Source organism: Ovis canadensis, chromosome Y (assembly GCF_042477335.2).
Source record: "Ovis canadensis isolate MfBH-ARS-UI-01 breed Bighorn chromosome Y, ARS-UI_OviCan_v2, whole genome shotgun sequence".
Taxonomy (NCBI): Eukaryota; Metazoa; Chordata; class Mammalia; order Artiodactyla; family Bovidae; genus Ovis; species Ovis canadensis.
Genome location: NC_091271.1, coordinates 2,072,830 through 2,100,641, shown reverse-complemented (window position 1 = coordinate 2,100,641; position 27,812 = coordinate 2,072,830). Strand labels below are relative to the sequence as shown.

The 27,812-nt window shown below is 44.1% G+C and overlaps 1 protein-coding gene across 10 annotated transcripts in view; it reads left to right on the top strand.

Annotated features, from left to right (window-relative positions):
• Nucleotides 1-27,812, top strand: part of LOC138929705 (zinc finger protein 665-like) — a 170,482-nt gene that overhangs the window by 128,760 nt on the left and 13,910 nt on the right. For 3 of the 10 annotated variants that reach the window (XR_011446012.1, XR_011446008.1, XR_011446010.1), the window contains 3 exons: nt 573-641; nt 1,260-1,374; nt 6,839-7,335. The exons of 2 other annotated variants lie outside the window; for them this stretch is intronic. The gene's annotated coding sequence lies outside the window, so the exon portion shown is untranslated. Of the gene's footprint in view, nt 1-572; nt 642-1,259; nt 1,570-6,838; nt 7,336-27,812 lie in introns of those variants that run through there. 5 more of the 10 variants (XR_011446015.1, XR_011446013.1, XR_011446019.1 and 2 more) reach the window with 2 other exon arrangements.

Genomic DNA, 27,812 nt, shown 5'->3' with positions numbered 1-27,812 from the left:
ATACATGACCACTGGAAAAACCATAGCCTTGACTAGACGGACCTTTGTTGGCAAAGTAATGTCACATCCATTCTATAGATACTTTCCAAAATTGTTATGGTCTTCATTAACAAATGCACCAGGTACAGATTTTAAAATGCACCTTGTCCAGTGGACATTTTAAATAATTTCATTTCAGGATAATTGGTTGAAAGGTGTTTCAAATTACACTCCTTGCGGAAAGAGAATCAATTTCAATCGAAAGAAACACTCAGCGTCGCAGACGGGGCCCAGATTTCATGTCATAAATCAAACCTCATTTTCTGCTCCGAGTTACTAATTTATTTTGCTCTATTTCTGATGTCTGTTTGATCACAAGTAGAAACGAGTATACAGTAAGATATGCCTTCAGACTTGTAATTGGCGATTTTAGACACTTAACAGGCGTTTTTTCAGTTTCACTTAAACAGTTTAAAGCAATGCCATTTCTCACGATCCCCAAAGCAGCTAGACGAGGCTGCCTTATTAAAGGCTCTGGGATATTGCATGAAAAGTCTGTAGTCTGCAGAATTTAATGTTGCTTATCTTAACAGGTGCAAAGCAGAAGGCATCTAAACCCTTTCTCTTCCCTCTGAAAGTGTTCCAAAAAGTCCAGCACTCAGGTAAGTTATCTAAGATCATTGAGGGGAACGGTTACCATTTATAAGTGCAGTAGCTTCTCCCATTCCCAAGACCCTTAACTGATATTTGTCATTGTTCACTCACTCCGTCGTGCCTGACCCTTTGTGACCCCATGGGCTGCAGCACGCCAGGCTTCCCTGTCCATCACCATCTCCCAGAGCTTACTCAAGCTCATGTCCATTGAGGCAGTGATGCCATCCAACCATCTCATCCTCTGCTGCCCGCTTCTCCTCCTGCCCTCAATCTTTCCCAGCATCAGGGCCCTTTCCACCTACATTATCATTAAATTGTGAAAACAGAGGGCCACTGATAATACTGAGTATTAGTTGAGATATCAGAGGGAAAAAAGCAATCATGCGTCTCAAAAATAGAGATCACATTTTTTTTTTCAGCTGCAGCAAATTATGTTTTCAAAGTTCTGGACATAACTTTGAAAACATAAGTTTTCAAACATAAGTATATTGGCATTGCATCAAAGTAAACTCCAAATGTTTTACTTATGTTTGAAACAAAAAGTTTTCCTAGGTGAACGTACCGCTGTTAGATACCTCTTAAATAACAACAATAAGAAATGTTATTTATTCATCTTTTTTGGGAAGAATGAAGAGGAAGCGCATAGTTTGAAGAGCGTATTTGGTGTGGACACAGGAGGCTTCTGCACATGGAATATAATCAATACATTCTGTGCGCTGCCAGGAGGAGAGATTCAGCAAGGCAAGGAGACCAACTTGCGGCGGGGGGGGATAAAAGGCTTTGAGCTCAACTCTAGCAGAGGCTCAAGTCTTCCCACTCAGCAGGCATCCCTCTTCCCTGGTGACGATTGCTCAGGATAAGGAGAAGCTGGATTTTTAGTATCTGTTCATGTTGATTCTTTGTTTTACTTTAAAAATAAATTTAATTGGAGGATAATTGCTTTACAATGTTGCCTTAGTTTCCGGTGTGCAACATCATGAATCTGTCATAACTATATATGTGGGTGTTGCGTGCATATGTACATATATACACACAGAACACACATATCCCCTCCCTCCTGAGTCACACCTCGCCCCACCCCTCTAGGTCATCACAGAGCCCCAAGCTGAGCTCTCTGTTCTATACCGCAGCTTCCCACTAGCTGTCTGTGTTACACGTGGTCATGTGTATCGGCTTCCCCGGTGGCTCAGATGGTAAAGAATCTGCCTGCAGTGGGGGAGACCTGGGTGCGATCCCTGGGTTGGGAAGATCCCCTGGAGAAGGGAATGACAACCCACTCCAGTATTCTGGCCTGGAGAATTCTGTGGACAGAGGAGCCTGATGGGCTACAGTCCATGGGGCTGCAAAGAATTGGACACGACTGAGCGACTAACACACACACGTGTGTGTATATATATCTGTATATATCAGTTCTACTTTCTCAGCTCATCCCATCCTCTCTTTCCCCTGTTGTGTCCACAAGTCTGCTCTCTACATCTCTCTCTCTGTTCCTGTCCTGAAAATAGGTTCATCAGTACCACTTTCATAGGTGGAATTATATATATATACACACACATATATATATATATAAGGAATTCTGTATATAATCAAGGCTATAGTTTTTCCAGTAGTCACGTATGGATGTGAGAGTTGGACCATAAAGAAAGCTGAGCGCTGCAGAATTGATGCTTTTGCACTGTGGTGTTGGAGGAGACTCTGGAGAGTCCCTTGGACTGCAGGGAGCTCCAATCAGTCCATCCTAAAGAAAGTCAGTCCTGAATGTTCACTGGAAGGACTGCTTCTGAAGGTAAAGCCACAACACTCTGGCCGCCTGGTGCAAATGACGGACTCACTGGGAAAGACCCAGATGCTGGGAAAGACTGAAGGCGGGAGAAGGGGATGACAGAGGAGGAGATGGTTGGATGGCGTCACCGCCTCAATGGACATGAGTTTGAGCAAGCTCCTAGAGCTGGTGATGGACAGGGAAGCCTGGCGTGCTGCAGTCCACGGGGTTGCTAAGAGTCAGACAAGGCTGAGCTGATAAACATATAAATGTGTGTATTAAAGTACGAAATTTGCTTTTCCCTTCCCAACTTAACTTTGTCTTTATAATAGATTCTTGGTTCAGGTTAGTCAGCACAGGAGTTTGAAAGATTGCACTGTTTCATTCGTTTGCAGAAAATTTATGGAGATAGTCCCATCGAGGCACTGACTTTCCAAAGTCTATATTGATCAGTGGGGTTCCTAATTGCTAGTTAGACTGTTAAGGAAGCCATCCTTCTTTTTTTAAGATTTATTTGTTTTCGGCTGTGGTGCTCAGGCGTCTCACTGTGGGGGCTTCCATTGCGGAGCACGTGCTCTGGGCCAGCAGGCTTCAGAAGCTGGAGCACACAGACTCAGGAGCTGTAGCAGGTGGGGTCTTCATGTACCGTGGATTCACTTCATGTCCCCTCCACTGGCAGGCGCATCCTCAACCGCTAGACCACCAGGGAAACCTCTACGTCGTCCCTTTTTTAAAAAAAATTTATTTTATTTATTTTAATTGGAGGCTAACTACTTTATAATATTTTAAAAACTTTGAATCTACAACTCTGAGCGACTCTCTTTGCTAGCTCTCAATTGATCAGCCTGAGGTGCTTATTATTTTGAAACTACCAACATCAGAAAATATTCTCCAACACCCAAGCTAAATGTCATGTTAACAGAATGTGCTTTCAAAAAGATAGGAAAAGGTTTTGTAAGAAAAAGCCTTTAAAAAAAAAAAATTTCCAGACATCTAGTTTGGGGCACTCTCTTAGAGCCGTGTCAATACATTGAGCAGCGACTAGGAATCTTTTTCTAATTTTCTGAAACCAGGCTCCCCACAGATACACAGATGAGGGAAAATGATAAGATATAGCAAAGTGACCATTTAATATTCAACTCACATAAACACGTGTTGTGTCCACGCTGTGGGCATAAGGTAGGGCCAACTCTCCATTTCTTTGGTTGACCAGGGAAATTTCTCAATTCCGAAAGTCCAATCATTCATCATTTCAGCTGTCAGGACACTCAACAAAACGTTGCATTTGCACGGAAAATATTTGTAGTGTGTCTCCCAGAAAATCGTTTTTAGGAAAGCCATCTCTGGTTCTTGAATGGTCGTCTTCAATGCTTTGTAGGTATCCACAGATGGCGGCAGTAACCGTCTGAACACACACACTCACACACACACACACACACTCACTCACACACGCAAACACCACAAGCTTACAAACCATGCGTAACTGTGGGGACCTAAGCCTTTCCTCTGTGACGCTTGTCCTCCGGGGATGAGCTTCTTCCCGGATTCCCCCCGGCAACCTTTTCTGTCGTGTTTATCTCGGTACCCATGGATACAGAACTTGGTCCCTCGTCAGAGCTGGCTCATTCAAGCTTCTCATTCACTGGCTCCTGAATGGTGTGCTACGTGTGGTTGTAACTACGTAGTGATTTCATTCAGTCACAGCACGGTACACCAGTCAGTTACCATCCCCAGCCCACTGTCCCAAACAAAAGCCAGGATAAGGACAAAGAACACGTAATCTGGGGCTTTCCTGATGGTCCAGTGGTTAAGAGTCTGAGCTTCTACTACAGAGGGGCACAGGTTCAATCCTGGGTTCATGATTAATATCCCTCATGTCTCGGCACATGCCCAAAACAATGTCACAAAATATTGAACGACCTGGATATATTCAGTGACCTGCTTACCAACCCATTGCCCATCTCGAGTTCAAACATCTTTGGAAATCCCATTTAGGGTCTTCTTTATCTCAAAGAAGTTGTGTTGCGCAGATAGGCATTCTTAAGTGGATATGCATTTTACATTTTCACTGCCTTTTACAAAGAAAGGGTCCCATGACATCTATAATCTTGCTGGACTCGAGATTTTAAAATTAAAATGCTGTCCTCACGGTGCTTTCCTGGTGGTGCCATTGAACCCAGGAGTGCAGTTGAAGGTTTCCGGACACTCTGTGGATGGTCAGCTTTGGGGCGTCACAGTTTCCTAACTTGTTCAGTCGCTCAGTCGTGTCCGACCCTTCGCGACTCCACGGAGTGTAGCCCATCAGGCTTCTCCATCCGTGGGATTCTCCAGGCAAGAATACTGGAGTGGGTTGCCATTACCTCCTCCAGGGGAATCTTCCCAACAGGATATAATGGCATTTAAACCCTGCTGTCCGAAAATGTATTCAGCAGCTTTGAGATCTATGTTGAAATGACCATGAGAAACATCTCCAGAAGGTGGAAACAACAAAACTCAGCAGAAGAAAAAAAAAGAAGATAGTCAAGTGTTCCCCACTGTCCACTCCCTGACACTGGTTAGGGAGAAAATGCCCACGTGAACCACAGCAGAGTGTGCTCTGGAGTTAGCAGGTTTGTCACGGACAGTCCGTCACCCTGAAAATAAAAGTGATTACTTCCCAGACTTGAGGAAACAAACTCTCCCCCTGGATGACGTGCCCTTTCCATCTTTCAGGGACCGCGAGTATAATTATCGGACGATGTCATGAGGGAACTTAAACATTGTTTTAACCTTTCCTTTTTTTCACCCTTTCCTGACTTTGAAACATGGCTTTTTCTTTTTTTAAAATCAAAAGGCAAAAAACCCCACCACCTCCTCTAGGGAAGTGTGTTAGAATCTGAACAGTATAGAAGCATGTAATCTGATTATCCAGAAAAAAAAAAAAAAAGTGAGTAAATTTATTTTAATCTTTTGATCATTAAGAAAGCCCACATTAAGTGACTGTACATCCATGCCAAATAATTACTGTGCAATTATTGTGGGTATTTTCTAGCCTATAGGTAGTAGTTTGATGGTCTTGTCGCTAAGTTGCGTCCGACTCTTGCTACCCCCATGGACTGTAGCCCACCAGGCTCCTCTGGCCATGGGATTTCCCAGAGAAGAACAATGAAGTGGGTACCCATTGCCTTCTCCTGGGGATCTTCCTGACCCAGGGATCGAACCCAGGTCTCCTGCGCTGCAGGCAGATTCTTTACCGACTCATCTACCAGGGAAGCCCTACAGGGAATCCTCTCAGAGATCATTACTGTTTGAGCTGTAAAGAAACAAGGTGAAGGAGAGAAATGACTCAGAGACCTGATACCGTATGGAAATCAGGCTTCTTTGATTCCAAACTTGTCCATCTTCTTCTTGGACTGTGCCTTGCACTGCCTACTTATGAAATCGGTCCTGTGGTTTCAGACTTGAACCCTCCAAATGTACCATCTCTGTTGCCACTTTTACTGAAGAACTAATCCATTGATTTTCCTTTTTCCTGTGCATAAATAATAATTCCTGTCCTTTTGTAGTTCTTATTTGACACTAGATTAAATTGATTTACAATGTTGCGTTTCTGGTGTACAGCACAATGTTTCACTTATACTTAAACCTGTATCTCTTCTTCAATTGCTTTCCTGTTTAGGTTGTTAAATAATACTGAGCAGAGTTCCCGGTACTATACAGTAGGTCCTTGTGGACTATTTTATATATAGAAGTCTGTGTGTGGCTCACTCGCTCAGTCGTGTCTGACACTTTGCAACCCCATGGACGGCAGCTCCAGGCTTCCCTGTCCATCACCGACTCCCAGAGTTTACTCAAACTCATGTCCATCGAGTCGGTGATGCCATCCAGCCATCTCATCCTCTGTCGTCCCCTTCTCCTCCCGCCTTCAGTCTTTCCTAGGATCATGGGTCTTTTCCAATGAGTCAGTTCTTCAGTGGCCAGAGTATTGGAGCTTCAGCTTCAGCATCCGTCCTTCCGATGAATATTCAGGGCTAATTTCCTTTAGGTTTGACAGGTTTGATCTCCTTGCAGTCAAGGGACTCTCAAGAGTCTTCTCCAACACCACAGCTGGAAAGTATCCATTCTTGGGCACTAGGCAATGGCACCCCACTCCAGTACTCTTGCCTGGAAAATCCCCTGGATGGAGGAGCTTGGTGGGGGCTGCCGTCCATGGGGCCCCTGAGTCAGACACGACTGAGCGACTTCACTTTCACTTTTCCCTTCCATGCACTGGAGAAGGAAATGGCAACCCACTCCAGTGTTCTTGCCTGGAGAATCCCAGGGACAGGGGAGCCTGCTGGGCTGCCGTCTATGGGGTCGCACAGAGTCAGACACGACTGAAGCGACTTAGCAGCTGCAGCAGCCTTCTTTATGGTCCAACTCTGACATCCCTCATTGTGGTTTTCATTTGCATTCCTCTTACAGTTAGACCCATGGGGTCTCAAGGAGAAGAAAACGGCAGCCCGCTCCAGTCTTCTTGACTGGAGAATTCCGTGGATGGAGGAGCCTGGTGGGCTGCTGTCTGTGCAGTCGCAGAGTCGGACATGACTGAAGCAACTTAACATGCGTGCGTCCATTGGAGAAGGAAATGGCAACCCCGTCCAGTATTCTTGCCTGGAGAATCCCAGGGACAGAGGAGCCTGGCGGGCTGCCGTCTATGGGGTCACACAGAGTCGGACACAACTTAGCAACTGAGCAATAGTTGGGATGATAAGCATCTTTTTGATAAGCCTCTTTTCAGATGCCTCTCGGCCATCTGTCATCTTTATAGAAATGTCTGTTTGAGTCTTCTTTTGCTTTATTTTAAATGCAGCCTAGGATTTCTACCTCTTCCTCGGGGAAAATTGCATTGCAAACTATGGATCCTCAGAAATTAATGCTAGGTTAGTTTGTTCTAAAAAGAATAAAACTGTCTCTTCCCATTTCGATGCTTGTTTTTTTTATTTCTACCTGTCTTTGGGAGAGAGGAAAGGGTGAATGGGAGGGAACTTTGAGAGCTGGGAATAAAAGCCTGATAACACAAAGTAAAATATGCAGATAAGCCTCACCCAAAGGTTTTCCGCTTTTGGAGGTGGTGACTTACTTATTCAATACCCAGATCTTTTCTGAGAAAGGAGGAGATTGATTACAGCTTTTCAGGGATGTTTCAATTACTTGCCTGTGTTAGTAAGAATGTTTCTGATTAATTGCCTGACTTCAGGTCAGCCGGCCACCGTCATCTAAATCACTTCTAACAGGTGGCTGACGTCTTGACAGGCAAAGTGATGGGGGCTCCAGCAAAGCTTAATAGAAGCCACGTCAATCTGAAGTGTTAAAAAAAAAAAACAAATAATTAAAAAGGGAGTGTTGAACCATCTTGTTGCTCCTGTTGTTCCGTTGCTAAGTCATCTCCGACTCTTTGCAACCCCATGGACTGCAGCACACCAGGCTTCCCTGTCCTTCACTGTCTCCCGGAGCTTGCTTAAACTCATGTCCAGCGAGTCAGTGATACCATCGAACCATCTCCTCCTCTCTCATCCCCTTCTCCTCCTGCCTTCAGCCTTTCCCAGCTTCAGGGTCTTTTCCCATGAGTCGGCTCTTTGCGTCAGGTGACCAGAGTACTGGCGTTTCAGCATCGGCCCTTCCAATGAATATTCAGGGCTGGCTGTTTTTAGGATTGATTGGTTTGGTCTCCTTGCTGTCCAAGAGTCTTCTCCAGCACCACAATTTCTTTCCAATACCCAGCAGTTGGGAAATGTGTGCAAATAAATACATGCTTTTTGAAATGTTTATTGTCTTGTAAACCTTTCACACACACTCCTGTTCTGAAAGGAAAAACAAACGGGAAAAGTATGTAGACGTACTTTTCTAGCTGTAGGAGCTAGAGTTCTTCCTTGGGCTTGTGTCTACTTGTTCAGCACCCGCAATGGATCCACCTTAAGCCACCCAGGTTAAGAGAATGCTCACACCTACACTCTTGTCTGCATTGAGCTGACAAAAATAATTTGCCATGTGTTTTAGGAAAACATGTGATGGTCTCGGATAGCAAAGCCATGGTTTTGCTGTTGTGGCATGCCTTGAGAATGATTGAGTTAATATCGTCTAGAAATAAAAGTGTGTTCTGCCTTTAATTCCTTTTACATGTCTTTAAAAAATTATTGATATATAAGTTGCTTTTCCAGAGAAGGCAATGGCACCCCACTCCAGTGCTCTTGCCTGGAAAATCCCATGGATGGAGGAGCCTGGTGGGCTGTAGTCCATGGGGTCGCTAGGAGTTGGACACGACTGAGGGACTTCACTTTCCATTTTCACTCTCATGCATTGGAGAAGGACATGGCAACCCACTCCAGTGTTCTTGCCTGGAGAATCCCAGGGACAGGGGAGCCTGGTGGGCTGCCGTCTATGGGGTCGCACAGAGTCGGACACTACTGAAGAGACTTAGCAGCAGCAGCAAGTTGCTTTTCAATGCTGTTAGTTACTGCTATAGAGGAAAGCAATTCAGTTATAGACAGATACAGATATCCATTATTGCTTATATGATTCTCCACTGTGGTTTATCCAAGAGCACTGAATATACTTCCATGTGCTGTATAGTAGGACCTTCTTGTTTATCCATCATATGTATAATAGTTTGTGTGTGGTTGCTCACTCAGTCATGTCCAAGTCTTTGCAACCCCATGGACCTTAGTCCACCAGGCTCACTCAGGGTGATCACGTCTAGGTCCACCCAGGTGGCAGCACTTGGCATTATTTCATTCTCAGTTTAAAGTCTTCAAGCCAGGTACCAGCAGGGAAGATGTATTCTTTCTGCTCTCAAGCCCAGATGCCACCATTAATTTCTCCCGACACCTTTACTTCTCACAGTCCAGAGGACGTCAGGCTCTAAGATGTGCAGGTTGTATTGGCTACCGAATCCCCAGAGTGTGAGACTGATGCTAGACCCACAGGCCGATAACCTTCTCTTTGAGGATCATCTCTGAGCCTTTCCTTTTAAGGGCTCTGTATATGAGAAGTGTCCACATCTCAGCGTATTGACTAGTGACGCTGTTCTTGTTAAGTCACTCAGTCATGTCTGATTCTTTGCGACCACGTGGACTGCAGCACACCAGGCCTCCCTGTCCATCACTGACTCCCGAAGCTTGCTCAAACTCGTGTCCATTAGCGTCAGCAATGCCATCCAGCCATCCCATCCTCTGTCGTCCCCTTCTCTTCCTGCCCTCAATCTTGCCCAGCATCAGGGTCTTTTCAAATGAGTCAGCTCTTTGCATCAGGTGGCCAAAGTATTGCAGTTTCAGCTTTAGCATCAGTCCCTCCAGTGAATATTCAGGACTGATTCCCTTTAGAATGGACTGGTTGGATCTCCTTGCAGTCCAAGGGACTCTCAAGAGTCTTCTCCAACACCACGGTTCAAAAGCATCAGTTCTTCAGTGCTCAGCTTTCTTTATAGTCCAACTCTCACATCCATACATGACTCCTGGAAAAAGCACAGATTTGACTGTCCGGACCTTTGTCGGCAAACTAACAACATATATGTGTGTTATATATAGAAATATTTGGCCATCCTTTATGCAGCTGCTCCAGTCTTTTCTTTTTCCTCTGTCTCGCTGTGTTTCCATGTCAGTATTTGTATCGAATTTCTCTGCTCTGTTAATACACAATTCTCTGTGCCCTACGGTCAAACTCGGTCCCTTTAAACTGGAGCAAAGCTGCTTTTCAGGGTCTTTTGAAGTCTGATCATTTTCAATGCTCCCGATAGCATTTTTGTCATGCTTGAAATTTTACACAAAATTCCTCAGGATGTTACCTCTGAAGAAGGAAAATAAACAGTTGTCGGATTGCTTAAGGATGGGAATTCTAGGCTGCAAAAATTTGGCAATCATTAACTCTGTATGCATTTCACTAGATTTTTGTCTGGTGGTACCAGGTGATAGTTATAACATAAAAGGAAATACAGCTTCAGAATTGTTTACTATTTAACTCAGTGTAAGTTTTAAAAAGGTAAGTATTCTAACTACAAAATTAGGTGTAGCCTCAGCGACTCAACGGACGTGAGTTTGAGCAAACTCCGGTAGTTGGTGATGGACAGGGAAGCCTGGCGTGCTGCAGTCCATGGGGTCGCAAAGAGTCGGTCATGATTGAGTGACTGACAGCCTCAAATAGAATGTATGACTGATTCATTTCACTGTATAGTTGAAACCAGCACACCACTAGAAAACGGCTATACTCCAATAAATATTAATTTAAAAATTAGGGAAACAGGGAGAGAGAAGCCAGTATAAACTGATTTTAAAAGGAACTAATATTTCCCTTTACTCTTTGAATGGGTTTTAGAAATCTCTCTTTAAAAATAAAATAGTAAATCAACTATAATTCTGTTTCTTACTGTGTGAACTTCAAAATCAAAATAAAAAAAGGTCTAGGTATGAGCAGGATCATTTTAAATTTACTAAGGAAAGTACTATCATGTGGAATATAATCTAACATGCTAAATGTATTCTCTTAAAAATGATGCCTATTTGGCTGGGTTTTTTTTTTTTTTAATGGTAATAAAATTTCAAGTTAGCATTTTAAGATTCCATGCAGTGGGTACAATTTGAAAGCAGTGGTTTTGTAATTTTCTCTGGTTTTTTTTTTTTTAAGAATGTTGACTTTTTTTTTAATTGTATAGCTGATTTACAGTTTGGCTACTATTGCAATAATTAGGACAAGTTGTTTGACCGTCTTGAACAAATCTCTTGTATTTTTACTAATGCTTCTGTTTCCTTTTTCTATCAATTATGCGGGACTACTTACGTGTTAACATGATTATATTAATTAAACTTAAATTGTGAATTTCTCTGGTTTTCCGTGCATTATCTATCAGGTTTTAATTTTTTAATTTATTTTTTAACTGAAGCATAATTGCTTTATAGAATTTTGCCGTTTTCTGTCAAACCTCAGCATGAATCAGCCATAGGTATACATAATGCCCTCTCCCTTTTGACACTCCCTCCCATTTCCCTCCCCATCCCAGCCCTCTAGGTTGACACAGAGCGCCAGTTTGAGCTTCCTGAGTCACACAGCAAATTCCCGTTGGCTCTCTCTTACATATGGTGATATAAGTTTCCATGTTACTCTCTCCATACACCTCTCCAATTGACAAACCTCAAATTTGTCTATTCCTTTTTCAAGGAGCCTGTTACTCTGGTAACAGGCTTCCCAGGTAGTGGTCAAGAACCCACGTGCTAATGCAGGAAATGTAAGAGACTTTGTTTGCATTGGGTCGGGAAGATCCCCTGGAGGAGGGTATGGCAACCCCCTCCAGTATTCTTGCCTGGAAAACCCCATGGACACAGGAGCCTGGTGGGCTATAGGCTGTGGGATTGCAAAGAATCTGGCATGATTGAAGCGACGGAGCACGCACGCACGCACGCACGCACGCAGTAGGTGCATAAGCGTTGAGTATTTTATATCCTCCTAGTGAACGGACATTTTTACTGTCAAGAAGTAACTCTTTCCCTTTGGTAGTAGTCTTTGCTATGAAACACTGTGTGTTGGGTATAGTCAAAATGAAAACTCGCTCAGTCGTGCTCAGCCCTTGCAACCCCGTGGACTATATAGCCCATGGAATTCTCCAGACCAGAAAACTGGAGTGGGTAGCCTTTCCCTTCTCCGGGGGATCTTCCCAACCCAGGGATCGAACCCAGGTCTCCCACATTGCAGGTGGATTCTTTACCAGCTGAACTATAGAACCGCATCAAATTTCATTTAATTGAGGTAGCATGGTATATGGAGAAGGCAATGGCACCCCACTCCAGTACTCTTGCCTGGAGAATCCCGTGGACAGAGGGGCCTGGCGGGCTTAAAGTCCACGGGGGTCACAAAGAGTCAGACACGACTGAGCTAATAAAGCTCTCACTGCTATTATTGATACAACAAGGTTTGAAAGATAAACTGTTTGTCTCTTAATTTTTGTCTCATTGGTTTTTTGTCTTCTTTTGCATTAATTTTGTTTATGATTCCATTTCATTTCCTTTGCAAGTTCGTTAGTTGTAATACTTTATTCTGTCTTTTTTCTGGTTGCTTTCGAATTCATAATAAATATGATTCACTTATGACAGGCTACGTTTAAGTGACAATGTATTTCACACACAGATTAAGAATATTTCCACAGTGTCCTAGCCTTCTCTCCTCTTGAATTTTTGCTACTGTCCCACTGATTTTTGCATTTTATGTTAAATTCCATTTACTAGATCTTATTTGCTTAAAGAATCAATTATAGGAGAAATAATAAGAGAAATATTTACCATGTATGTAAACTGTCACATTTTTGTAATATTTGCTTAAGCAGTCTATTATCTTTAAAAGAGATGTAAATAAAGAAATCTCACGTGTTTTCAGTATAGTTCCAACTACTGATTTCCTTCATTCCATTGTATAAATCCATATATCCAACGTCACACCTGATATTATTTTCTTTCCCTTGAAAGGTACTCTTAACATTAACTGCAGTGTAGTCCATCCTGATGAATTCTTTCTGCAGTTTTATGTTTGACAATTCCAAGATTATGTTTAATCTTTAAATACATTTTTGTTGTATGATATTTTGAGCTTTTATTTTTTTTAATTTTTATTGATGTATAGTTAATTTACTGGAGAAGGCAGTGGCACCCCACTCCAGCACTCTGGCCGGGAGAATCCCACGGACGGAGGAGCCTGGTAGGCTGCAGTCCATGGGGTCGCTAAGAGTCAGACACGACTGAGCGATTTCCCTTTCACTTTTCACTTTCATGCATTGGAGAAGGAAATGGCAACCCACTCCAGTGTCATTGCCTGGAGAATCCCAGGGACGGGGGAGCCTGGTGGGCTGCCGTCTATGGGGTCGCACAGAGTCGGACACGACTGAAGCGACTTAGCAGCAGCAGCAGTTGATTTACGATGCTGCGTTAGTTTTAGGGGTAAAGCAAAGCCATTCAGTTATTCATGCAAATGTGTATACATATTCTTTTTTCAGAGTCTTTTCCCTTAAAGGTTACTGAAAAATATTTTGTTCTCTGCGCTATAGAGTTGGACCACGTTGGCTATTTATTTTATATATTGGCGTTTGTATCTGCTAATCCAAACTCCTGATTTATCCCTCTGCACGTTACCCCTCTGGTAACTATCGGTTTCTATGTGTGTGAGTCTTTTCCTGTTTTATGAGTTTGCTGTTTCGCATTTTAGACTCCACATGTAAGTGAGGTCACGTGATATCACTTTGTGCCTCTCTGACTTCCTCAGTACCATCATCTCTACATCCATCCATGTGGCTGCAGATGGCATGGGTTCATTCTTTTTCATGGCCGAGTAATATTCCACTGTACCTATGGGCCTCCACTTCTTTATCCATTCATGTGTCGATGGACACTTAGCCTGCTTCCGTGATCTAGCTGTTGTAAATAATGCTGCTCTGAAGATTGGGGTGCGTGTATCTTTTAGAATCTTTATTGACTTTCCTCCCTTTAGTACCTTAAAGATGATACGTCACTGTCTTCCTCCTTGCAAAGCTTCTCACAAGAAACCTGAATTAATCTTTCCCTTTCCCTTATGGTAGTTAAGGTAACTTTCATCTGTTCATACTCTCAGGCTTTCTCTTCATCATTACTTTTCAGCAACTCCATTATGGATTGCTATGAAATTTTCCCCAAATACTGCTTTAGCTTCATCTTATAATTTTGATACATCATAGCGTAATCCATAACTTTCGTGCTAAGCATTGACTGAGCTTCTTGGAACTTACTGCTGTAAACTTACATCCAGTATAGAAAGTGATTTCTCTTTATTTGTTTATTTCTTTGTGTGTGTGTGTGATCTCCTTTAACAGAAAATTCAGTTACATGCATGTTCAGGTGCTAAACATTTTCTCCAAGAAATTCTATGCATTTTTAAAAACCTCTTTTGTTTGGGTTTTAATTTGTAGTTTCTCTGTCATGTCTTTAGCTCACGGGCTTCCCAGCTGGGTCAGTGGTAAAGAATCTGTCTGCAATGCAGGAGATACAGGAGACGTGGGTTTGATCCCTAGGTTGGGAAGAGGCCCCTGGAGGAGGAAATGGCAACCCACACCAGTATTCTTGCCTGGAGAATCCCATGGACAGAGGAGCCTGGCGGGCTACAGTCCATGGGGTTGCAAAGAGTCAGACAGGACTTAGGGATCATGTTCACGGGTCGTTTGTCCTGTCGAGTCTAAGCAACTGGTAACTCCATTCAACGAATTTGTCGTTCCACACAGTATAGTTCTCATGTCCGGATGTTTAATTTGGATCTTTTTATGACTTACATGTCCCTAACTTTGTGGGCATTATTAAATGCAGTTATAGTAACTCCTTAAAGTCACTCTGTGTGTATTGTTCTATCTGGGGGTCATTTGTGGGTCCGTGTTGATGTCTTTTAAGTGGCTTCAGTCGTGTCTGACTCTGTGCGACCCCACAGACAGAAGCCCACCAGGCTCCCCCGTCCCTGGGATTCTCCAGGCAAGAACACTGTTGATGTCTTTATTTCACTCTTTGCTTGATCGGTTGTGCTTTCCGACTGCTTCTCCTGGCTGGAAATTTTTGTTTGGATGGCAGACATGGAAAAATTAACCCTGCTGGGCCTTGAATCTTGTTGTGTTCTACGTGGTTGAGTTTACCTCTAAGACGCATAAAGGCGTATGGACCTCAAAGGTATTTGGGATCCAATTCAAGATCACTGTAATAAGGCAGATAACAGACTACTCTATCACTGGACCTAAAAGTTAGGTTTATGCTATACCGTCAGCTATTAGGGGCTTGCCTGATGGCTCAGACAGTAAAGAATCTGTCTGCAGTGTAAGAGACCTGGGTTCCATCCCTGGAACCTTTGGAGAAAGAAATGGCAACCCTCAGTCTGTAACACTCACAGAGATTTAAGAAAATCTCTCCTCCCCAAGCAAATAAATTCTAGATAATTGAAGTGAAAAATGTGAACAGATTAAGCGTGCAGAAGGTGGATTCAGTGATGTAAAATCATCGTGTTCGTGGAATATTTAAGTAGAGAAGAATTTGTTTTGAACTTAAATGCAGGGCATGTTCTATTTCACATTGTGTTCCTGAAACTTGCGGACGATTCTGGGGAGCAGGAGTGACCCCTGCAGGAAGGTTGTGGCTAAAATAAAACAGTTTTCAAGATAAGCTCTTCCATCTGCTGATTTGTATTTGACTCATTGAGTCATTGTGTCCAGAGAATTAGCAAGAGGCTGTTCCTGCCCGTGCTTTGTGAATCACACCCTTGTTACCGAATCCTGAAAGGATGCTGAAATTCTGTCAAAGGATGTGGAAACCGCAGGCTGAAATGGATAGGGGGTTTCTTCCTATTTATGGCACTTTATTGATCCTGCCTTCTGAAACAAAGTGTCTCTCTCTCTCTCCGGGGATTATAACATTTAACCCTGAAAATGTGGCCTTCCTTGGTGACTGCGACTGTAAAGAATCCGCCTACAATGCAGAAGAGACTCGGGTTCCATTCCTGGGTCTGGAAGGACCGCCCCCCTCCCCACCCTGAAAGGAAATGGCAACCCACTCCAGTATTCCTGCCTGGAGAATCCCCTGGACAGAGGAGCCTGGAAGGCTACACAGTCCAGGGGTTTGCAGAGTCAGACAGGACTCAGCGGCTAACACCTTCACCTCACTTTTTCCCTTCAGTGATACTACATTCTAAAATAATGTCTCTATCTTTTTCTATGTTCAACCCCAGAAACACAGTTCTTTTTTTTTTTTTAAAGCAAGAATTTCCAGGGGAAAAATATTTCTCTCTTTATTTCTTTGCTAGCAAAAAGGCAGTTTTCCCCTAACGGTGAATGAGGCTTATTAAAGAGCAAGACACCACAGTCCAGAACAGTGTGTGTGGGTGGGTTCATATGTATGTATGAGGTTGTGTGTCTGTGGGAGTCATCTTTCCCCTTCACAGTGGAGGGGTCACCCTATAGAGGAAATCAGCAGGTATCTTAGTTTCCTAGGGCTGGGGTCTTGAACAGTAGAGATTTATGTGTCTCCTGGAGGCTGACGTCTGAGACCCAGGTGTGGGCAGGGCTGGACTCTCTCCTGGGCGTGTGGACGGACGTCCCCTCCCTGAGTCCTCACATGGTCCTCCCTCCGTGTGTCTGTATCCTGATCACCTCTTCTTATGAGGACCCGAGTCCTATGAGGTCAGGACCCAGCCTGATGCACAAAGGTTGTTTGTTTAAACTCAATGACCTCTGAGTTTAAATAAGTCCTCATTCCAAAGGTCACATCCACAGGTACTATGAGTTAGAATTTCAATATAGAAATATTTGCAGGCTTCCCTGGTGGCTCAGATGGTAAAGAATCTGCCTGCAATGCAGATTTTGATCCCTGGGTGGGGAAGATCCCCAGGAAAAGGGAAAGACTACCCACTCCAGTGTTCTTGCCTGGGGAATCCCATGGACAGAGGAGCCTGGTGGGCTATACAGCCCATGGGGTCCCAGAGAGTTGGACACGACCAAGCAACTAAGCCTTCACTGGGCTGTCTGCCTTCCTTTTGAGGTGTATTTAACGATTACATTTCCACCCCAGTCTGCTTGACTTCTCCCCGGAGGTACAGCCCTCTGAAGGCGCCCCAAGCAAGCACTCTGTGGACGTCAAGCGTACAGGGTGCCCTGAATGACTTCCCCCAATGGTTGGCAAGCACACAACGCTCACCACGCACCCTGACAGCTGGCAAACACCTGAGCAAGGAGCACCATCCTTCCCTGAAGCCGACAGCCACAGGCGACATCAGAGCCCGCAGGCAGAGAGAGCGGTTCACCCACATCAACTCAAAAGCCCTCTCCTCAGTGAGAGCCAGTTGGATACACTCACAGGTGAATGCTCACAAAGAAGAATCTATTTAACCCACATCACGTGCTTGACATCCGTCTACAAATGCCCTTCTCCACCTTACGGTTTGTATTTTTTTTTCCACGAGTGTGTGTTTCCTGGTGAAATTCGCGTCCTGCTTTCCCCTCTGTCTCCATGGATAGTCTTGTTTTACTGGGAAATCCTGTTCATTCTGGTGTCAGTTCTTGTCCTGGTTTTCATTCATCTTCTGACCTTACCCTGACCCAGCTCTCCCCTCCCCACAATACCCAGAATCCAAAACAGATATCACTGCTACATCTTTGCCAAACATCACTGCCACCTCAGTGAAAGTCGCTCAGTCGTGTCCGACTCTTTGTCCATGGGATTCTCCAGGCCAGAGTACCGCCCTGGGTGGCCTTTCCCTTCTCCAGGGGATCTTTCTAACCCAGGTCTCCCACATTACAGGTGGATTCTTTACCAGCTGAGCCACCAGGGAAGCCCAGGAATACTGAAGTGGGTAGCCTTTCCCTTCTCCAGGGGATCTTCCCAAGCCAGGGATCGAACCAGATCTCCCACATTGCAGGCAGATTCTTTACCAGCTGAGCCACCAGGGAAGCCCAGGAATACAGGAGTGGTTAGCCTTTCCCTTCTCCAGGGGATCTTCCCAGGCCAGGGATCAAACCAGGGTCTCCTGCATTGCAGGCAGCTTTTTTTGCCAACTGAGCTATCAGGGAAGCCTTAACCAATATCTTTCATCTACTCTGAAGAATTTGTGATAAGGTGGATGCTAAAAACAATCCTGGGCAAATGGAATGTGATTTTTTTTTTTTAAGTGTGACTATGATTCCTCAGATGGATTCTCCGTGCATGGTGAGGATGGATGCTCCCTGCATGGTGAGGATGGATGCTCCCTGCATGGTGAGGATGGATTCTCCCTGCATGGTGAGGATGGATGCTCCCTGCACGGTGAGGATGGAGTCTACAAGGAAGGTGATGACAATAATTAATCAGACTCTCCTCCAAGGCCCAAAGAAAAGTTACCTTGAGGGGAAGACTTTGACAGGGCACACTTGTAACGTTCAGCAGGATGCAGTTACAGGTTTTTGCCCTGGGAGCAACTAACCCTCCCCCGGAAGAGGTGGAGGTATAGTTAGGTGTCTCCTGCAGGCTGTTGGGAACATTATCTTCTAGGAAAGTCGATGATTAATTATCGCGGTCTCTGCGAATCATTGATGCACAGCTTGCCGGCGCGTTGATTGAAAGCCCGTGTCCAATGCAATTACGGGCTTGTCCATCAGATGGCTCAAAATAGAACCCGGAGCCTCACAGCAGGGACGCTGAAAATATTTGTACCGGCATTAATTGTGGTCCCCGACATTCACCACACGCGTGCAGAGAGAAATCGCCTTTCACGTTTCCCCAAGATTCCTGTGATGGCTTTGACATGAGAATATATTTGCAATATTTGCTTCCAGATCTCGGCCATTGTAAACGATGACAGTTTGTGCAGTGGGGTGCCTGCTGCTTTTCCAATTGAAGTATCATAAATCCCAAATGAAAAACTTAACACCTGCTCTGTGTTTCAATCACAGCCCGTCGAAAGGTACAACAGAGGCATCTGAGGATAAAAATTTAAAGCAGTTCTGCTTTTAATTGGACAGCTTACAGACAGATAAATTACAGCACAAAGGAAATCATTTCTATATGCTTCAACAAAGTGTAAGGTGAGAAAGGTAAAAAAATACGAAACATGACCATTCTTACAAACGGAGAATTTTCACTGATTTTGCAAGTCAGGGTAAAATAGTACGGAGACCATCCTTTGATTCTACAGTTGTGTGTGTGTGTGTGTGTGTGTGTGTGTGTGTAATACACACACAACGTGACATGCAATACATAGAATGACATGCAATAGATGGAGTATGGCAATTCCCATAATAACCTTTACTGTTCATTAGAATGACATGCAATAGATGGAGTATGGCAATTCCCATAATAACCTTTACTGTTCATTCAATTATAAGCCTGTTGGACCTAACTAGAAAATGAATATTTGCTGATTAAATCTAGTCTGATTATTTCACATTCGAATTTTAGCTGTTGAGGGCAGCCACCAAGCCTTGCTTCTATTTCTCTTCCAGAGGCATATACCGTCTACAAGGCACTTGAGATTTATTTCATTCACTATAAATAGCAAGTCATAGAGAGACAAGACCTAATGGCTTGAATTCGTGGCACTTATATCCCTTAAAAATATAGTTACTCAGTCATAAAAAAGAAATGAAGTTAGGTCCACCCACAACTCTGCATGAGTCTGCTGTACAGAGTGAAGACGTCGGAAAGAGGAAAACAAGTATCATATATTAACTCGTGTGAGGAATCTAGAAAGATGGTCCCGATGAACCTCCTTGCAGGGACACAGACCCAGAGACAGACGCAGAGGACAGACTTGTGCAGGGGAAGGAGAGGGAGACGATTGGAGACGGTGGTTCTCACACATATGCACGTATAGAATAGATAGCTTTTGGAAAGCTGCTGTTTGTATACAGGAAGCTCAGCTCAGTCCCCTGTGATGACCTGGGTGGCCTGGAGGCAGGCCTCAGAGGGAGCCTCTCGTATAATTCTGACTGATCCCCAGAGGCTCAGTTGATAAAGAATCCGCCTGCAGTGCAGGAGACCCTCGTTCGGTTCCTGGGTCGGGAAGAACCCCTGGAGAAGGGACAGGCTACCCAGTCCAGGATTCTGGGGCTTCCCTGCTGGCTCGGGCGGTAAAGAATCTGCCTGCAGTGTGGCAGACCTGGGTTCGATCCCTGGGTTTGGGAAGATCCCCTGAAGAAGGGAATAGCCAGTCCACTCCAGTATTCTCGCCTGGAGAACCTCCACGGACAGAGGAGCCGGGCAGGCTACAGTCCATGGGGTCGCAGAGAGTCGGACACGACTGAGCAATTTTCCCGTGTTCTTGTACAGCAGAAACCAACCAACACACCACTGTAAAGCAAGTGCCCTCCAGTTAAAATCTTTACCAGTCACTGGGTGCCTCTGGTGCTTTGGACCCCGTGCTGAGTATCTTCCATTCATCTACTCATGAAATCACGCCTCAGACTCATTGAACAGACTCTCCTTACACCTGTTTCTCTCATCTGAGAAAGATCGTCCAGAGGAGATCACGGCCCTTGGTTTAGGATGGGGTATCACTGAGCTTTAACAGAGGCAGAGGGTCGCACAGTTTTACCTTGATCGTGATCAGACATAAGTCCTTGCAAAGGTGTGACTGCGTGCCTTTCCAGGCATGCAAGCCTGTCTGATTGCTAACATTTTCAGGAAAATCACAGGCGCACACTTGGGAGGCTGTGATAAAGCTGTACAGAGACTTTGGGCGATTATATGGCCTGAGTGGAAGGTCCTAACAGCGTTCATTCATCACCCGTGACTTGACCCATAAGTTGTGCAATGCTTCTTGTGGCTTTTCTTACTTTTATAACGCTCTTCCTTTGGAATGTATCTACTTTTTGAAACCTGTGTTGCTAACTCAGCTTTGGGGAGTAAACTAAGGCTCAAAGGGATGTGTTCAGCGTGATGGAGCAAAACCAAAGTGGGGTGCGTGGCTGTTCACAGGTATCACGTTGTAAATACCTTTCTTATTTAATATTTAAGTGTTATTAGAATAGCACTGATTTGGAATGTTGTGTTAGTTTCAGCTGTACAAACAAACTGAATCATAATAGACTTTTTTTTTTTTACTTTATTTTACTTTACGATACCGTATTGGTTTTGCCATACATTGACATGGATCCACCACGGGTGTACATGCGTTCCCAAACATGAACCCCCCTCCCACCTCCCTCCCCATAACATCTCTCTGGGTCATCACCGTTCACCAGCCCCAAGCATGCTGTATCCTGCGTCGGACATAGACTGGCGTGAATCATACATAGACATTTGTACACTATTTTTTTAATATATTCTTTTCTCATATAGCTTATCACAGAGTATCGGGTAGACTTCACTGTTCTATCGAGCAGGTTCTTGTTGATTTTGTATTTTATATATAGTAGTGTGTGTCTCTTGATTCCCAGGTTCTTAACGTATCCCTTCCCAGTGCCTGCTTTGGTTATGATAAGTTTCTTTTCTCTGTGACTCACTTTCTGTTTTATGAATAAGTTCATTTGTATCGGTTTTTTCTTTTAGATTCCTTGATAAGTGATATATGATACGTCTCTTTGCTGCTTCACTGTTAGGGTAGTCTCTAGGTCCATCTCTGTTGCTGCAGAGGGCGTGATTACATTTTTCGTGACTGAGTACGATTCCACGGTGTCTTTGCCACGTCATCTTTGTCCATCGTTCCTTTGATGGACATTTAGGTTGCTTCCTTGTCTTCGCTCTTGTAAATAGTGCTACTGTGAACATTGGAGTGCATGTTATCTTTTTAAATGACAGTTTTCTGCAGATACGTGCTTAGGAATGGGATTTCTGGATCATATGGTACCTACCTTCTGTTGCACAGGATATTTAGGAACCTCCATACTGTTCTCCATAGTGGCTGCAAAAATTTGCAGTCCCACCAACAGTGTGGGAGTGTTTCCTCCTTTCCACGGCCTCTCCACCATTTACTGTGTGTAGACTTTTTAACGGTGACCACTGTGACCGGTGCGAATTGATACCTCATTGTCATTTTGATTTCATTTCGCTGATCATCGGGGATTTTGAGCATCTTTTCTTGTGCTTTGTGGCCGCTGGTGTGTCGTCTGGACACATGTCTACTTAGATCTATCGCAGCTTCTTTGATTGGGTTCTTCTTTCTTTTTTTAAATCACTTCTTTACCCTCAGTAATCAGGACCATCCTTCAGGCATCAGAGACACACAGAGACTGGGTCTACACAAAGCCCACTGTGTGCACCTTGCCCTGCCGTTAGCCACTCTTCTGTTGAAATTAAGGAAATGAGGAAGAATGCAAGGTGTCAAACCTAGAACGCGAGGTGCTGCAAAAGCAGAGACGACCCAGCTCCCACAAACGTAGCACTAAGTCGCTTCAGTCGTGTCCGACTCTGCGCAAGCCTATGGCTCGAAGCCCGCCAGGCTCCTCTGTCCTGGGGATTTTCCAGGCAAGGGTATGGGAGTGGGTTGCCATTCTCTTCTCCAGGGGAAGTTCCCACCCACAGACTGAACCCATCTCTCCTGCACTGCAGGAGGGTTCTTTACCATCTGAACCACCTGGGAAGTCGAGCAACATGGATTTGACCAGAGATTATTATACTAAGTGAAGTCAGTTAGTCAAAGAAGGAGAAATATCACAGGACATCCCTTATATGTGAACCTAAAAAGAAGTGACAGAAAAGAAGTTACTGACGAGACAGAAAGGAACTCCCAGACACAGAGGATGAACTTACGCTTGCCACGGGGAAGGGATGGTCAGGGAGGCTGGGATGGACACGGACACACTGCTGTGTTTCACATGGAGAACCAGCAAGGACCTGCTGTCCAGCACAGGGAACTCTGCTCAATCCTCTGTAATAACCTTATGGTTCCCAGGGGGAAGGATGGGGAAGGGATAGTCAGGGAGTCTGGGATGGACATGGACACACTGCTGTGTTTAACATGGAGAACCAGCAAGGACCTGCTGTCCAGCACAGGGAACTCTGCTCAATAGTCTGTAATAACCTTATGGTCACCAGCAGGGAGGGATGAGGGGAGGGATAGTCGGGGAGTTTGGGATGGACATGGACACACTGCTGTATTTCACATGGACAACCAGCAAGGACCTGCTGTCCAGCACAGGGAACTCTGCTCAATCCTCTGTAATAACCTTATGGTCACCAGCAGGGAGCGATGAGGGGAGGGATAGTTGGGGAGTTTGGGATGGGCATGGACACACTGCTGTGTTTAACATGGAGAACCAGCAAGGACCTGCTGTCCAGCACAGGGAACTCTGCTCAATCCTCTGTAATAACCTATGGTCACTAGTGGGGAGAGATGGGGGAAGGGATAGTTAGGGAGTTTGGGATGGACCTGTCCACTCTGACGATATTTAACATGGAGAACCAGCAAGGACCTGCTGGACAGCACAGGGACCTCTGCTCAGTGTCACGTGGCAGCCTGGATGGGAGGGGAGTTTGGGGGGGAATGGATACATGTGTGTCTGTGGCTGAGTCCCTTTGCTGTCTGCCTGAAATTATCACAACAGTGTTAATAGGCTATACTCAAATACAAAATAAATGGTTAAAAAATAATAATAATAATGGGAAGCAAAGAATCATGGGTTTCTTAAACCCAAGCATCACTCGCTTATGTATTTTGGTTAGGTTTTCAAGGATCTGAGATATTATAGAAATGCACAAGAAAAACCACGCAAATCATTTTGGTGTAAGAAACAAGCTATTTGTGTGGAAAATTAATGAGAATTAGATAATGACACCTCTTGAAAAAAGAACATGTCATTTAAAAATTCATTAATTTACAAATAAGTCACCATCTTTAATGTAGTCAGAGCTTCTCAGCATGTAATTATTTATGGAAGAGTCATCATTCTCTAATTTTGCACGTACCCAAATGGCCTTGTTGGATTTCTGAACAACCAAAGGACTAATTCGTAAAACAACAATTTCTTTTCAAAAACTGTGCCTGGGGTTATCATCAAAGACTGTTATAAAATTTTAAGCCTATTATAATCAACCTCTCCCAGAATGTTCATCAGTTTTGAAAGGAAAATGACTGTTGCTGGTGATCAAATAGTTTTTTAAATGTTTTCTTTGTAGGTTGAACTGAAGCTTGAATTAATACACCCTTTGGGCTTCCAAAGAAGGGTGTGGAACTGATCACTGGTCAGGGAAGTAAGATCTCACATGCCTTGCAGCTAAAAAGCCAAAACACAAAACAGAAGCGATATTGTAACAAATTCAGTAAAGAGTGTAAAAATCAGTCCAGCTCAGTTCAGTTCTGTCCAAGCACGCCAGGCTTCCCTGTCCATCACCACCTCCTGGAGCTTGCTCAAAGTCATGTCCATTGATTCAGTGATGCTATAGGACCATCTCATCGTCTGTCATCCCCTTCTCCTCCCGCCCTCAATCTTTCCCAACATCAGGGTCTTTTCAAATGAGTCGGTTCTTCACATGAGGTGGCCAAAGTATTGGAGCTTCAGCTTCAGCATCAGTCCTTCCAAAGAACACCCAGGACTGATCTCCTTTAGGAGGGACTGTGTGGATCTCCTTGCAGTCCAAGGGACTCTCAAGAGTCTTCTCCAACACCACAGTTCAAAAGCATCTATTCTTCAGCGTTCAGCTTTCTTTATAGTCCAACTCTCACACCATACATGACCACTGGAGAAACCATAGCCTTGACCAGACGGACCTTTGTTGGCGAAGTAATGTCTCTGCTTTTGAATATGCTATCTAGGTTGGTCATAGCCTTTCTTCCAAGGAGTAAGCGTCTTTTAATTTCATGGCTGCAGTCACCATCTGCAGTGATGTTGGAGCCCAAGAAAATAAAATCTGACACTGTTTCCACTGTTTGCCCATCTATTTCCCATGAAGTGACGGGACCAGATGCCATGATCTCCGTTTTCTGAATGTTGAGCTTTAAGCCAACTTTTTTTACTCTCCTCTGCATATCTGAGGTTATTGATATTTCTCCCGGCAATCTTGATTCCAGCTTGTGCTTCTTCCAGTCCAGTGTTTCTCATGATGTACTCCGCATAGAAGTTAAATAAGCAGGGTGACAATATCCAGCCTTGACGTACTCCTTTCCTGATTTGGAACCAGTCTGTTGTTCCATGTCCAGTTCTAACTGTTGCTTCCTGACTTGCATACAGATTTCTCAAGAGGCAGGTCAGGTGGCCTGGTATTCCCATTTCTTCACTGCAAGAGTAGCTTTGAAACATATAGATTACCATATGTGAAACAGATGGCAGGTGGAATTTGCTGTATGACTCAGGGAACTGATACCTATGCTCTGGGGCAACCTAGAGGGGTGGGATGGGGTGGGGGGGGCGGGGTGGGGAAGGTTCAAGAGGGAGGGGACACGTGTATACCTGTGCCTGACTGACATTGTCATACGGCAGAAAGCAGCACAACATTGTAAAGCAATCATCCTTCAATTAAAAATAAATAAATTTTAGAAAAATTTTAAGTCTTTAAAAAAAAAAACACTGCACAGTTTAATGGAGAAATATTATCTAAGACGGGGAATAGCTGGGATGGTGTCATGTATACCCTAAAACAGCCCACGATTTGGCTCTTTTTCATTGCCCCACCAATTACAAACCATAGAGGCTTCAAAGTTTTTAAGTGTGTTTGCGTCCTGCCTGCAAAGAGGACTTTGGGAGAAAATGAAAGTACCTGTTGCTACAAAACCATGGTGTTAAGAATGGCAAGTTTCCCAAACAAGCTCAGCAAAGACTCATCTAGCCTATCAGAGCAAATATAAAATCCTGAACACGTTGCATTTACAAGAAGCAGATATATGATCCTGATGGCCATGGCTAAACACAATAGGTTAGCATTTTGGGTTTGTTTTTTTTTTTTCAAATAACATGTTAAAAATCCTGCTACATGTTGGCACGTGAAAGGAATCAATGTTATAATTTTTTTAATTGGAGTAAAATTGCTTTACAATGTTTCATTTCTGCTGTAGAATAAAATGAATCAGCTTTCAGTTCAGTTCAGTTCAGTTCAGTCACTCAGTCATGTCCGACTCTTTGCGACCCCATGAATCGCAGCACGCCAGGCCTCCCTGTCCATCACCAACTCCCAGAGTTCACTTAGACTCACGTCCATCGAGTCAGTGATGCCATCCAGCCATCTCATCCTCTGTCGTCCCCTTCTCCTCCTGCCCCCAGTCCCTCCCAGCATCAGAGTCTTTTCCAGTGAGTCAGCTCTTCGCATGACGTGGCCAAAGTACTGGAGTTTCAGCCTTAGCATCATTCCTTCCAAAGAACACCCTGGGCTGATGTCCTTCAGAATGGACTGGTTGGATCTCCTTGCAGTCCAAGGGACTCTCAGCTTTAAGTACACACATATCTCCTCCGTCTTGAGCCTCCCTCCCAGCCCCACCCACCCCTCTGGGTCATCACAGAGCCCCAAGCGGAGCGCCCTGTGCTACAGAGCAGCTTCCCGCTGGCTGGCCGTTTTGCGCATGGTGCTGTGTATATGGAAGGTCTACTCTCTCAGTTCACCCCACCGCCCCCTTTCCCCCGCTGTTGCCGCATTTCCGTTCTCTCTGTCTGCATCTCTCTTTCTGCCCTGCAAAGAAGATCATCTGTACCATCTTTTTGTAGATTCCTCCTAGAGAGAATACGCGATACTCGTTTTTCTCTTTCTGACTTTGTACGACAGGCTCTAGGTCCATGCACGTCGTCACCACAGCTGACTCAGTTTCGTTCCCCTTTTTAGGGCTCGGTAATATTCCGTCGTGTGTATGTTGAGCGTGGACAACAGGCAGGTGTAGCACTTTCTGGAAATTTTGCAGACATTTGCGGGAACTTTTGAAGGATCGGTTGCATTCAGTTTCTTAAGAAGGCTTTAAAGAATTGCAGGTTGATCAGCAAACAGGCCTTGAGGAACAAAGAATAAGGTGCCCACGACTTTTAAACCAAGAAAGGACCAGATCAAGGCTTGAGGAGTCATCCTTGTTTAACTGACAGATAATAATGCAGAAAATACTTACAGGCATAAGAATTTTAAGACAGACCCTGACAGAGCTTTGGAGAACGTTCTTAAAACGAAACCAGTGCGCAGAGTTTACTCAAGGTCAGTAAGTTAAGGTCAGTCACTACCCTTGCCATTTGAGATTCCAGGCTTAGTTTCAAAATTACAGCCCTTAAACGTTGGGTTCCATTTGTCCTGATTTGTTCATCTGTTTACCCGAATTACATATTTCCAAACAGAGAATCTATTTTTCGCAATGACCAGAGTATTTTCCTAGATCTGCAAACAATTTGTGTATATGCTGAAGGAATTTAAAGCCAACACCATCCAACGAGCGGTGATCTTATTAAACTTGAAATGCAACATTTGCATTTAAAAAGAAACTGTTATTTCTGTGTCTTTCTTTCCCAGTGGAAGTGAAAACCTGTGAGATTAAATTATTCTCCCGTGCGTGTCTTGTTTTCCCATATAAGACATGCTAAAAAGTGGATTTCATAGAAATTTCAGTAGATTGTTAAATATTAATGTCTTCTATTCCCCCTTGTGGTTTGTGACTTAACATACTTGAAAATGAGTGAGTTGAATAAAGCCAGGATTTTTTTGTCCTTTTTAAAAATTTTTTTGATCTTTTTTAACACCAAAAACATTTTGTATTGTGGTATAGCTGATCAACAGTGCTGTGACAGGTGGACAGCGAAGGGACTCAGCCATACATACACGAGTATCCATTCTCCCCCAAAACTCCCCTCCCATCCACGCTGCCGCATAATGTTAGCAGGGGGCAATGTAGAATAAAGCCAGGTTTTGAACTTACACAGTTTCCTTCAGAGGTTTTAAAAAATTGGGACTTGGAAGAATTGGGCATATTGTGTGACTTCTTTCTTCCAAAAATTGTTGAACTGAATTCTTTAGCCGTAATTTTAATAGGATAATTGCTTTACACTGTTGTA